Consider the following 13,344-nt stretch of genomic DNA (forward strand, 5'->3'; position numbering starts at 1 on the left):
GTTACGAGCAGGAATGCTTTTTTGTCGGATAAGTGTTTCTCTCGCCGTTGTTTCGCTTTTGAATGGCTGATATGGTATTCATTTGTATTCATTTGTTAATCAATGGGGAATGTTATTGTGTTTTGTGATGCTGGGAACTTGGGGGAGGGGTTTTCGCGGGTTTTTGGTGTGAGGGGGACGCCGAGGAAGGTGGACGTGTGCTGGACTGCTCGTAAGACCACCGGGATTGTCCCAGGTGCGACGGCCGGATGGGTCGATTGGTTCGTTGATTGAGCTCCAACGAGTGCACTAAACAGACTGAACTTTGATAAGTTGGCGCCTTTTGTCTTTTTCCTTATATATATATATATATATATATATATATTGTATTGCCTACTATTTTAATTTTAGTAAACACTTTAAAGTGTATTTCATAACGGTATTTGTTGTGGGTTTGATACTGTTGGCGGGCGCGAGGCATAAACTCGATTCTCACAGCACCTGCGTGTACGGGAGGTGGGTTGGTGAGTTGCTGGAACTCCGTTTCCTTTAGACATATACCAAGGTAAGTGTTACACTTGGTTAACGAAGGTAGCGTGGGATACGGGCTGTATTATGGCTCTGGGGATTGGCATAGCTCGCCATAGTCGTGCTGGGGCAGAATCGATTCAATATCGATACCCCGCTGCAATCTACAAGATGGTGGCTCTGTCACAGCGTTGACCGCAGCGAATCTCCACTGCTAGTATAAAAGCCATTGTGATTGCTCCAACTTTACCCGAGTTACCCTGCGGCCAGATGAGCCCTGAATGTCAACACAGCTATGAAACGGAACGAGTGAATGAAATCAACAGAGTGAGCGGATACCGGGATTGTTGATGACGTCACGCTGTCAAGGACGCTCCTGCACGGAAATGGAGTTGAGTGTTACGTTATTCCAAGTCAACTTAATAGCGAGATCCATTATATTTAAACACATAAAACCCAGATGCACATCGCGACCCAATGACGGATGCCCGATGCGAAGAATGAACATTCGACCTTTAGGAACATGTGCTTTTTAACTAATATTGAAAACAAAGTCCAAGGAGATTTTAACACAAGCAGCATTTCTTCTCTAAACTACGCCTGGGTCGTTGTATAAATGCAGGTGTTGGTGCAGGAACTCAGGTACATGAGTATGTAGCCGGCTTCAGTGGCGACGTAGGCAGAGTCGGTGTGATTGCCGTCGTGATGCGCGGTTCCTGCGACTCGGGTGGTCGGAAAGTTCACAGTGACCGTCAGCCACAGCAGAATGAAACTGCCGGACACACTAAAGAGTAAAATGATGGATTTCCGGCGGCTTTCCATCTCCGATCCTTCTGCGCTTGACTGTTGTGACCGCGCAGACCGCGGCGCATTTTACTGGCTAATAAAGTGCGCCTCACTGTCGGCCAGTAAAACAGGGCTATCAGACCAAAAGGTAATATAACCGTTAAATTACTCTGCAGAAAGGAGAACGCGGCTCCCACAGGAGACGTCATGAACCACGAGCTGGGCCGACAGCCCCATTGAATTCCTTTATCTATATGCACGAGTTTATACTCAAATAGATACGGGACGTTCTGTAAGTGCAATAGGAGCGGCACGGCTATAATGCCGGCAACAGCTGTCCTCACTGTGCAATATTTCGCTTTAAGCTTCTGACAACAGATTGCTACAAACCGATTGACTGTGAACAGGACACTGTACCAGACCGAGCTTTGCAGGCTGGTCGACGTGAAGTACAGGACGACCTTACAGGTGGATGTGTAGGACAGGAAGGATTTTGGAAACTGGTACATGACGATATGATAGCCGATTACACACAACATCATCACCACGAGATCTGCCATTGCCATGGCAACCATGGAGATGGATATACATTTGGAAAGACCGCAATTCCCTCGGGACAGGACCACAATTGTCAATATGTTCGCTAGAGAAAGAGATACAAAGTGTGAGATACAAACAGGGCGAGGAGAAGTGTTTTCAGAATCTTATGTGAAAATACCATTCCGACAGCGATCGGCAGAATTACCGGGGAAGTATGTTCCAAGCGAGAAGAAAAACTCCTCATTCAGTGAACTAAAAGTGATCGGAGCTGAACGTGCATTTGCTCCTGGTTAAGTTGCTGGTGACACACTCTCGATTTCCCTTGGCGATGTAACCGAGAGGGGGCAGCACTGCTGCCTATTCGCCATCACAACCCAGACAAATAGGGGCGATCATCGTCTTCTCCCATACCTCCCTTGCGCCCGACATTCCCTTTCCGTGGGGTCATCATTTCAATGGTTTTTATCCTCCAAAGCCCCATTCAGGCACCAGCCGTAAGGAATCAGAGCCGTGACGGTGCTGAACACAATAGCTGTAGGAGGGTCGGTTCCTCTCAACGGAGCTCTCATTATTATTGAACCAGTACTGGCCCGGAGTAAGTGGGGTCGCGCTGCTGTCGGTCACCAGTCCCGGGGTGAAACCGATGCACTCGTTCCCTCCGTTTAATCAATGAATGAGTGCAGTGCCCGGTGAACAGAATCGGACTTCACGGACTCGTCCAGTATCGCTTGTACACAACTTATCTTATTTTCGAATAGTTTGAGAAACGTCACTCAATACATAAGCTCTTACGCTTGGATATATCTGCCATTTTTCATCACATTTATTATCATCTTAAAGGTGTGACGGGGAGAAATTGATTCAAATCTCCAGCTGGACACCCCATTCTTGTGCTAGCTGTATTTACTATTATTCCCAATTGGTACGGGTAATCAAAGGTTTGAACGGAAATCCACAAAAGGGTGAGGGAAGGAGATGGAGAGAGCGAGTGAACGAGGAAAAGAGAGAGAGAGAGAGGGCGGAGTGTGAGAGAGAGGACAGAGAGGGGGGGGAGAGAGAGAGACAGAGACAGAGGGAGAAAAAAAGCACAGTGAGAGAGAGAGAGGGAGATAGAGAGAGTAAGAGAGACACAAAGAACGAGAGATAGTGAGAGAGGGGGGAGAGAGAGAGAGAGAGAGAGAGAGAGTGAGAGAGTGAATTCAGGTACGGCGGCAGTTGGTACATTCCCAAATGTTTCCACAATTCCTTCTGTTCTACTGCTTCTTGACCAAAAGTTAGGTCACAAAATACATTTCAATCCGCAACGATCCGTGGTATCAGTTGTACGCTGACAGTGGTCAACAGCAGCGAGGATTGATCTCTCTGAACTTGAGCAGCATTATCACTGGAGGCGGCGGGGGGCGGGGTGGCAGTGAACCCGATCCTGCATCAGCGTAGAGAGCGGAGACAAAACGTTCAGCAGCAGTAGTCTGCCGTGTCTCCGCAATGGGTTGGTTTCGCCAATAAAGAATACCCAGTGAAATGACTGTCAATAGAATACCGTCCGTAACATTTCAGACAGAGGATGTGTCGACTTACCCGGAACACCGAAAGCTGCGAGAATAGGGTAAAATACAATCCTTACATGCCGGATTGTTGGTAGAGCCATTTTTTCGGATATTGTACAAAATGTGCCACACTCTTTGCACTCAGCGCCACTCGCCTGTGTTCTGATCTCACTGCCCTTTTATACTTTAATCTATACTCCGTTTAAAAAAAAACAAAAACAACAGCAACAGAAGTTGCACATAACATGAGTTAGTTACAGTCAGTTAACAAACAAGGCACCGTTTCTACTTCTGTGTTCTCTCGGCATCACAGGGAATACTTAAAGCTCAGTCCATAACACCGTCTAGTAAAGTAGACAATCGGAAACTTTTTAAAGCTATCCGTCGCATTATGGCTTCAAATGCCAGTCATGACACAGTCATGCCTGTTTCTATTGCTGCCTTCACATCCATTTTATTTGTTATTAGTTGTATTACATCTCGCTCCATATAAGTAAATGTTCGCTTTGTTAGCAAATGTCAAATCTGTTTCACATTCCCTTACGGATATGTCCATACATGGCCACCTCTACCACCATGATGAAGGCAAACTCAGGTTGGAGGAGCAACACCTCATATACCGTCTGGATAGTATCCAGCCCCTTGCCATGAACATTTCTCCACATTTCAGTAATCCCCTCGCTTTCCCTTTTCCCCATCCCAGTTTCAATCTGCCTCCTTCTGCAGCTGTCTATCACCTCTCCCATGATTCTGCCTTCTAGTACTACACAGTGCTTTCCACTTTAATTCCTTCTTCACCTTTCCTGCTGATTCCCCCCCGCTTCGCCTCCCACCGCTTGATCTTTATTCTGATCGGTTTTTCACCAGGCACCTACCATCCTTCTCCTACCCACCCTTCCCCACGTTATTTATAGGGCCCTTTCCCCCTCCCTCTTCAGTCCTGACGAAGGGTCTCGGCCCGAAACGTTGACTGCTCGTTTCCACGGATGCTGTCCGACCTGCTGAGTTCCTCCAGTGTGTTGTACATGTGGCTTTGACCACAGCATCTGCAGTGCACTTTGTGTTAGCTTTGAGTTAGCTCACGATTTATCCTGAAACCAATCCCACATCATATGAACTTTACAGCAAACTTGCACAGTCTGCGTTATTTGCCCAATGTAATTGTAGACCGTACGGATTTCATCACCTGATTGCAACTTTGTCCTTACTTCTTCAGTCACAATGAACTCAACAGCCTATTGCGCAGGCATGATTGACAACGACAGCATGAAATGTATTGCAGCACCCCCTGCTTGTTAACATTGAAGGCTAAAGATCTCTATAACAAACTCTGTGACAGATATAACCAATACCGAATGGGCATCGGCTTTTCTGGCTCCGAATAAGGTCTCAATAAATGGTGGTGCACATTATGGATCATCATTGGCTCCTCATTTCCATCATCAGAATCGGAACCAGCATCACGTTTACTATCTCCAGTAGATGTCGTGAAATGTCTGTATAGTGCAATACGTCCAAAAGCACTAAAATAAACAATAAAAAATGAATAAACAAGAGAGGTGGCGCAAAAAGAATTCAAACAGTGACGTAGATTTTTTTTTAATTTAGAAAAGTTTAGAAATAATTTAGAAAGCCGATGCTTGAAGAGAATGAACTCAACTAAGATATACGAGGCTTAGCGAGTGTTTTGGTGATGCTGACGACAAGTCCCTGTACTCTTACATAGCCATGGGCAAGGATATGAGCAGAATATATTGGGAAGTGTTTAATTTGGGGCAGTACCCATTGTGATGCTATGAGGCAGGAACCTGGGGATGTGAACTAGGAACGGATGTGTTCAGGGAAAAGCCCAACAGAAATGTGAAGGTTGTTTTGGTTGCCCTTGCTTAGCGTTGCGATATTGTCAAACGCGAAAATATTTGGAAAATGTTCATCTACTCAAACCCAAATATCCATGGTCACTTTCCGTATCTCACTTGAAAATCCTGTTTATAGAGCTGAATTTCAGTAATACAAAAACACAAGACTGTAGGAGCAGGGATTAGGCACTCAGCTTAACATCACGCCGTACCCATTCTATTTCTATGCCAAACCAAATCTTTCACCATCCGCTCTAAATCTGTGATCTGTAGTCGTTGTCTGTCCTAACCTGAGGGGGGAAATCTTGCTGGCAGTGACCTACATATATACAGCTCTCTTAATTTTCTGTACATCTAAATATCTTCCCTCATTCTTCTGCGCTCCAATGCCTGAAGTTCTAAAATACATCAATTAAGGGGCTCATCCGGGATTTGCACCCAAGTCCGCTGGCATGCTCGCAAATTCAGGCCCAAAGCGAGAACCATTCCAGTAGACAAACGAGCTCATTCTGTGTTTTTGACGTAAATCTACTCCCTTTCACTTCCTCAATCTCCTTTGTCAACGCATCTGGTGGTAGTTTTACATCTAAAGTAGATCAGAGAGCAAAGTTCAGTACAAGGCACTGCAGGATCTTCGGCCCACTAAGCTCTGTTCACCAATGTAGCTCTGCTCTGCTGACATTATAACTATTCCAAACTACAAAGACCATAATCCGCTATTTTCACAACAGCCATCTGTCTATCCAAGTATCTTTTTAATATCCCTATTGTGACAACGATGAACAGCACCACGGCAGTGCTTTCCCAGAACCCACCACACTGTGTACAAAAAAAAACCTACAACTGACCTAACCTTTCCTCCATTCATCTTCAACGTATGCCTTCTCCAATGGGCGGTTGTCACGCTGGGGAAAAGGTGCTGTTGTCCAACCTGTCTGTGTCTCTTGTAATCTTATACTCCTCCATAACGCTCGTAGCTTCGAACAGAAAAGTTCCAGCTTCTTCAATCTTCCCTCACAAGACGTGTTCTAATCGCGGCAACGTTCTGCTGAACCTGTGGTGCACCTTCTCTAAAGGAGTTTTTCGCCCCAGACAGTGGCTCCGATCAACCATTCTATTTAGCAGCACAACCACTCCCCCAAGCCCATTCTATCTGTCACCCCAGTCACTGGAACACGATGTAAACTATTTAAACCACATTTCCATCGAAGTGTTAACATTGTAAATACACGCTAGTTTCCGTGCTATTTATGTACATTCTGTACTGTTACCACGGCATTTATATATATTTATGATTTATCATCGGGAAATGTTTTTTCAGTTGCATATCGTCCCAACACTCCGCGTCAATTGCCGAATACACGTAAATGTATCGGCGAAAACGTTAATCATTGATCCTTCACCCCTGATCTTCCCTATTCTGAGACGAGCTGAACTGGACACGATCCTCCAGGCGTGGTCTAACCAGAGTCTGAGAGAGTTACTTGAACTCGCGGCACTTGAACTCAATCTGACTAATGAAGGTCAGCGCACCACGTGATTTCAGAACCACTCTCTCAACTTGCGCCGTGACATGAGTCTTGTGTTGCTCTGGATGTCAAATACAATTGACTTATTACTGGGGGTCGAGACCTAACGGTTAATACTTCGTTTGTTCTCTGTCCAGCGGGTTTCTACAAGACTGCACCGTCCCCTTAAAACAAACAGGGAAAACAAAGAGGTGGGGATCTGGAGAAAAGAGAATGGTTAACGTTGAGGATCGGGATCCTGCAGATGCATATCGACCGTTCCATATCTTGCCTATCCTGCTAAGTCCATCCCGTAGTTTGTCTTTCCGACAGACTCCAGTGTCTGCCTTCTCCAATATTTCGTCTAAACTTTCCTCAGTTCAGCCAGTTGCTCACTCTGCCATCCACCATCCAGCCCATGCCACCTCCATGCTACACGTAAATGGTACAACATGGGCCGTTCTGCAGGCCTCTGGTACATACCTTGGCCTAAAGATGAAGCAAATGTGGCCGCAAGTGACTTCGTTTTTTCTTCCCCCGTCTTCTCACAAGATCAGAAGATGCATCGGGTCAGGGCATGCGAGTATGTGACACGATGTAGGGTTCATTATAGGCAGCATGTAGAAGTTTTAGAGAGCAGATTTATCGGGATGCTGCCCGGACTATGAGGATTAGCTAAGCGATCTAGTGCTTGTCTGTTTGGAGAGAACGAGGATGTGAGGCCACTTGATGTCGCTGTACAAGATGGTGAGATGCATAAATCTCTGGATAGCCGGGTAGTTTTCCCTGGGCGATGAATGGGATCGTTTCCATGTGACTTGAAACCCACTTAAATCGTCCATCCTCTTCGTCACCTTTTTCGAACAACCAACAAAATTCACGAGAGGCTTTTTCCCGCCCGAACTCCATGCTGACCATTCCCAAAAAGAGTTTGCCTTTCCAAATGCAGGTACATTGAGTCTCTGAGAATCAGCTGTAGATAGTTTCCCATCAGTAATGTTAGGATTAATGACTTATTGAATACTGTGTTGTTCTTCTAGCCTATTGTAACTAAAAACAGAACATTGGGCACTCTCCGGACTCCAGTGCCCCATGTGTCTGGCGATAATAAAGTTACTTCTGCCTTTGTTCCATTCATTTCTTCTCTGGGTTTCCTGAATGTCCTAGATGTACTTCGTCGGACCCTAGAATATACAGTATGCGTCCTGTTTGCTCTTTAAGGCGGCCAGCACATCATCATTTGTAATGGGCACATGGGTCAGGGCAGGGCCGGCTCCTTCCCTGACTTTTCTCGCTTCCATGGTACCCTCCACGCTAAATTCGGGTGGGATATATTCACTTGACATCACGCCCATTTTCTCTGGCTCCACACAGATGGTGGCATTGATCCATTCACTCCTTGATCATGCATTTCCAGCAATATATTTAAATAATCTGGAGGATTTTCCTCTACCTTTCCAGATAGATCGATGCCATGCCCTCTTTTTGCTTCCATGATTTTCCTGTTAAGTGTCCAAGCCGAAAGAGTCACTTGGTCCTGCATACCTCAAACTGAACTATGTCTCCTCTTCAACTCTGAACTATCGGAAGCAACGTCGGCAGTGTATTTTTCCTCTTTCCCGACATGCCGTCAGACCTGATAAGTTTCTCCAGCATTTGGTATTTTTTACTCATCCTTTTATCGAGACCAGTGTCTCAATATATCTCGTCAAACAATTTGCCGTACTCTTATCAGCTTTCACCATCACGCTGGTTGGAACACCCAATACCTGAACTCCGTATATCTCACCTTGAAAAACAAATGTGTATTTACCAGAAAATAAAATCAGTCTCTTTTCGACCATTAACCCCCGACTAATCGCCCTCAAATTGGCTCTGCACTAAACTAACACCTAAACTGTCGACCAGTCCTAACTTTCTACAGACCTATTTTCAAGCTGGTGGAATTATGGTCAACGGTCGTAAAACGGTCTTTCATTGACTCTTCAAGACATTTGCCCTTAAAATAGACAATAAAGATTATATGTCACTTATATTATAGGAGCAATTATTGAGAGGATTGGGAACCAGTTGAAAAACAACAGAAAACAGTGAAAAATGAGATAATAGGAAAAAAACGATCAGTTCACTGATAATATCAAAGATCATTTCAAACGGATTTTATTTTCAGATATATAAAATGTTACAAAGACAAAGATAGATATATATATATATATATATATATATACATAGTTAAGTACTCGTGACACGTTACAGTGGTGCCCTTGTCACGTGACTGGGGTTGAAGCTATACTGAACTTGAGGTAATGGTCTTGTGATGGTGGAGTGACGTCATTTTCCCGCCAGTAGAGGTCATGTGACAGGTTTTTTTTTAACAGAGTATAAAAGGAGGACCGCTCCCTCTGAGAAGGGGCTGATCTGGGCTGGATTTGCTATGTTGACTTCATGCCACTGCGTGATTTAATCTGATGACGCAGTTCAGTTGAAAGATGAAGATTTATCCAATGCCTAAAGTTTAAAAGGTCATTACCAGCAGTTTCTTTACAATACTGCTAGTTGAGAATTAGTGGAGAGTGAAGATCGGAGTTCGGGAGTTATAGATCGAGGAGAAGCGATTTCGACAGTGAAACAGGTTCGACCTTGTTTGATCCTTATTCGGAAGGATTTCGTTGACTGTTCTCGTGTTAATCCCTGCGAAATAGCAGAAAGGATTGAGGACAGTGTGGTAAAGGAAAGGTCTGTGCCTTTAAGCCGTTTCGTTTCGTAAATTCTTTGTGGGAAAAAGGTTGATTTGGGAACCGAAACAGCACGACGTGAAAGAGAATTTAAATCGTCTTAAAGAGTCTCTCTCTTAAATGGACTGTGAGCATTTTGAACTTTTGGCAATACTACTTTAAAGAACTGTTTTTGCAACATCGCTTTAAGAACTGTTTAAGCTTCATTGCTAAAAGAACTGTTTAAGCTGCAGCACAGCAGCTGATTTCCGGTTACGTTAGTGATTTGTTTACTTTTGGGGGAGTCTGTTTTCAGTGTTTAATAAGCATGTTATTTGTTATAATAACCCTTGCCTAACTCATATATTTATTGTTGCCTGAATACGTAACATAAATATGGGGGCTCGTCCGGGATTGGATCGTTTGAGTTTAAATGCTTGCTAACTTTTGGATCGGTGTTTTGGAAAAAGGAATACTCGATTCGTTCGTTTGTTTGGCTTGTGAGTGGTATTTGGCAACAAAGAATATTGATGAGTTTCTGGTTTCGCCAGGCGCGGAGTTGTTAGCAAAGGCGAAGAAAACTGAGGTGTCTGAGATAGCTCATAGATTGCAACTTAAAGGTATTTTGCAGACTACATCAAAGGCTGTAATACGGAGAAAAATCGCGTCTCACTATCTGGATTCGGGTGATTTTGATGAATCGATTTTAGAGTCGTTTCCCATAAGTAATCTAGAGCTGCAGCTGCAAATCGAACAGATGAAGTTGGAACAAAGGAAAGCAGAATTGGAGCGTTGTAGGTTAGAAGCTGAAAGTAAACAGAGGGAATTTGAATATGCAATGACGGATTAAGGTCTGGGAATCAGTCTTCTGGTTCTAAAAAGCCGCTTGTTGCTAGTCAAGAAATTAAATTGATCCCGCCATTTAGTGAAACAGAAGTGGAAAGATATTTCCAACATTTTGAAACTATTGCTGGGATGTCAGAGTGGCCGAAAGATAAATGGTCAGTGTTGTTACAGAATGTAATTAAAGACAAAACACAACAAGTTTACACAGCTTTAACTGCTGCGCAAGCACTTGATTATGATATTGTGAAAATGCATATTTTAAAGTCATACGAATTAGTCCCAGAAGCGTATAGGGAAAGATTCAGAAGTTTGAAGAAGTCTGTGGAAAAGACTTATGTGGAATTTGCCTATGATAAAGCTGTGTGTTTTGAGAGATGGGTTTCCTCTAAAAATGTAAATGAGGACTATGATACATTGAAAGAGCTGATTTTAATGGAGAAATTTAAAAGAAGCATTCCTGTTGAAGTAAGGACCTACTTAAATGAGAGGAATACTGATAAATTGCAGGACTGTGCTCGATTAGCTGATGAGTATGTTTTAATCCATAAGAATAAATTTCCTCAGGGCAGAATTTTTAAGAGGAGAAATAACATGGAGACTCAAGGTAAATCAGAAATTAAATCAGAAGTTAATGAGAAAGGTAAGGAGGAAGGAAAACCTGTGAAGGAAAGACAGTTTAGTCTTATTTGTAACTATTGTAAGAAACCTGGCCATGTAATAGCTAACTGTTTCAGATTGAAAAAGAAAGAGAAGGAAGCAGTTCCAGATGCTTGTGTGCAACATACTGAAGCACCTGTAAAATTACAGGGTTTGATAAACACAAATGAGGTTTTGTCAGAGTCTGACCAAGTTAGAAAGGGATATGATCATTTTATAACTGAAGGGTTTGTATCCTTGAAAGAAGGATCTACTCTGGTGCCAATAAAAATCCTTAGGGATACTGGTGCTTCTCAATCACTGATGTTAGACAATGTGTTGAAGTTTAATGAAGAGTCTGATACTGGTGAGGTAAAGTATATAAGAGGTGTTGGGAGTGATGTTATGCCTGTATATTTACATAAAGTAAATTTAAAGCCAGGGTAAGTTACAGGATTTGTTAAAGTAGGATTACGACATAGCTTACCTGTGAAGGATATTTCTTTATTGTTAGGTAATGACTTGGCAGGTGGACAAATTTTTCCTGAAGTGCATTTGACAATGGAGTCAGAGGAACCAGAGATGAATTCTAACACAGATTCTTCCTGTGTTGTGATTAGAGCTATGGCTAAAAAGATTGATGAGCAGAATGAGTTTGTCACTCATGACTGTTCAACTCAGGATTCGAGTTTTGAGGATGTGTCAGAGACTTTCTTACCTTCGTTGTTTGAACAAGATTCTTGGAGTAAGTCTGACTATGAAGATTTATCTCTGTCTCGGAAGGAGATGATAGCAGAGCAGAATAGAGACCCTGAGATTATAAAAGTAAGAGAACAAGCTTTACTAGATAGTGAAATTGAGAAGCTGCCAGTAGGATATTACTTGGAAAAAGGAGTGTTGGTGAGGAAGTGCAAGTGAGGAATGGAATACTGTTTACCAGGTAGTTGTCCCGAAAGTTTATCGAAATGAGATTTTGACTTTAGCTCATAGTGTGCCTTTAGGTGGACCTCAAGGGGTATGGAAAACTGTGGACAAGATTTTAAAACATTTTTACTGGCCTGGTCTAAGAACAGATGAGGCAATGTTTTGTAAAACGTGCCATACTTGTCAAATTGTGGGTAAACCAAATCAAGTTACACTAGTAGCTCCATTACAACCTATTCCAGCATTTGGTGAACCGTTTTCTAAAGTTATTGTAGATTGTGTTGGTCCATTACCAAAGACAAAAACTGGTTATCAGTACTTGTTGACTATCGTGTACTTCGTCTAGGTTTCCAGAGGCAGTACCACTTAGGAATATAAAAGCTAAAACTGTGACAAAGGCTCTTATAAAATTCTTTACTTATTTTGGATTACCGAAAGAAATACAAGCTGAACAAGGCAGTAATTTTACGTCTGGATTGTTTCAACAGATAGTTTATAAATTGGGAGCTAAACAAATCACTTCGTCTGCATACCATCTAGAATCGCAAGGTGCCTTGGAGAGGTTTCATTTTACCCTCAAGAATATGATTAGGACATATTGTGTGGAAAATGAAAGTGACTGGGATGAGGGTATAAACTTACTTTTATTTGCAGTAAGGGAATTGGTACAAGAATCTTTAGGTTTCGGTCCATTTGAACTTGTGTTTGGGCATAGAGTTAGAGGACCTTTGGCTTTATTAAAAGAACAGTGGACTAGTAAGGAACTAGTTTGTTGGACTAATTTGTTGGACTATGATTTGAAATTTAAGGACAGGTTACATAAAGCTTGTCGCTTAACCAAGGAAAATTTAAAATTGGCTCAGGAGAAAATGAAAACTTGGTATGGTAAAGAAGCTAGGATGAGGATGTTTAAGCCTGGAGATAAGGTGTTGGTTCTTTTCCCAGTGCAAACGAATCCTTTACAAGCTAGATTTCATGGTCCTTATGAATTTGTGTCTAAAATCAATGATGTGGATTACGTGATAAAAACTCCAGATCGTAGAAGGTCAACACAACTTTGCCATATAAATATGATAAAACCATATTTGGGAAACAATCTGATACTGTGACTGTTGTGGTTAGTGAGAATGGGTTTGATTTAACTAGGAACATGATAGATGATTCATCTGAATTTCATTCTAAATCCAACATTGTTTCTGTTAGGTTACCAAATTCAATCATTCTGGAAAATATTGATGAGAAACTAGCACATTTACAGCTAGAGCAGAAACAACAGATGAAGGAATTAATTTTTAAATATAAGGATTTGTTTCCAGATGTTCCGAGAAGGACTACTATAGCTTCACATGATGTTAGATGTTGGAGATGCCAAACCTATTAAACAACACCCATATAAGACGAACATAGAAAAATGTGAACTTGCTGAGAAAGAAATTGAATATATGTTAGAGAATAATATCATTAGGCATTCTAACTC

General features: G+C 42.5%; 1 protein-coding gene across 9 annotated transcripts in view; it reads left to right on the forward strand.

The window, feature by feature from the left end:
* The window catches only part of LOC132382835 (zinc finger protein 850-like), a 109,927-nt gene that overhangs the window by 18,387 nt on the left and 78,196 nt on the right, over positions 1-13,344 (forward strand). Inside the window, exon 3 of one of the 9 annotated variants that reach the window (XR_009508469.1) lies at positions 4,597-4,913. The exons of the other annotated variants lie outside the window; for them this stretch is intronic. The gene's annotated coding sequence lies outside the window, so the exon portion shown is untranslated. Of the gene's footprint in view, positions 1-4,596; positions 4,914-13,344 lie in introns of those variants that run through there. 9 annotated transcript variants of the gene reach the window in all.

Source organism: Hypanus sabinus, chromosome 29 (genome assembly GCF_030144855.1).
Source record: "Hypanus sabinus isolate sHypSab1 chromosome 29, sHypSab1.hap1, whole genome shotgun sequence".
Taxonomy (NCBI): Eukaryota; Metazoa; Chordata; class Chondrichthyes; order Myliobatiformes; family Dasyatidae; genus Hypanus; species Hypanus sabinus.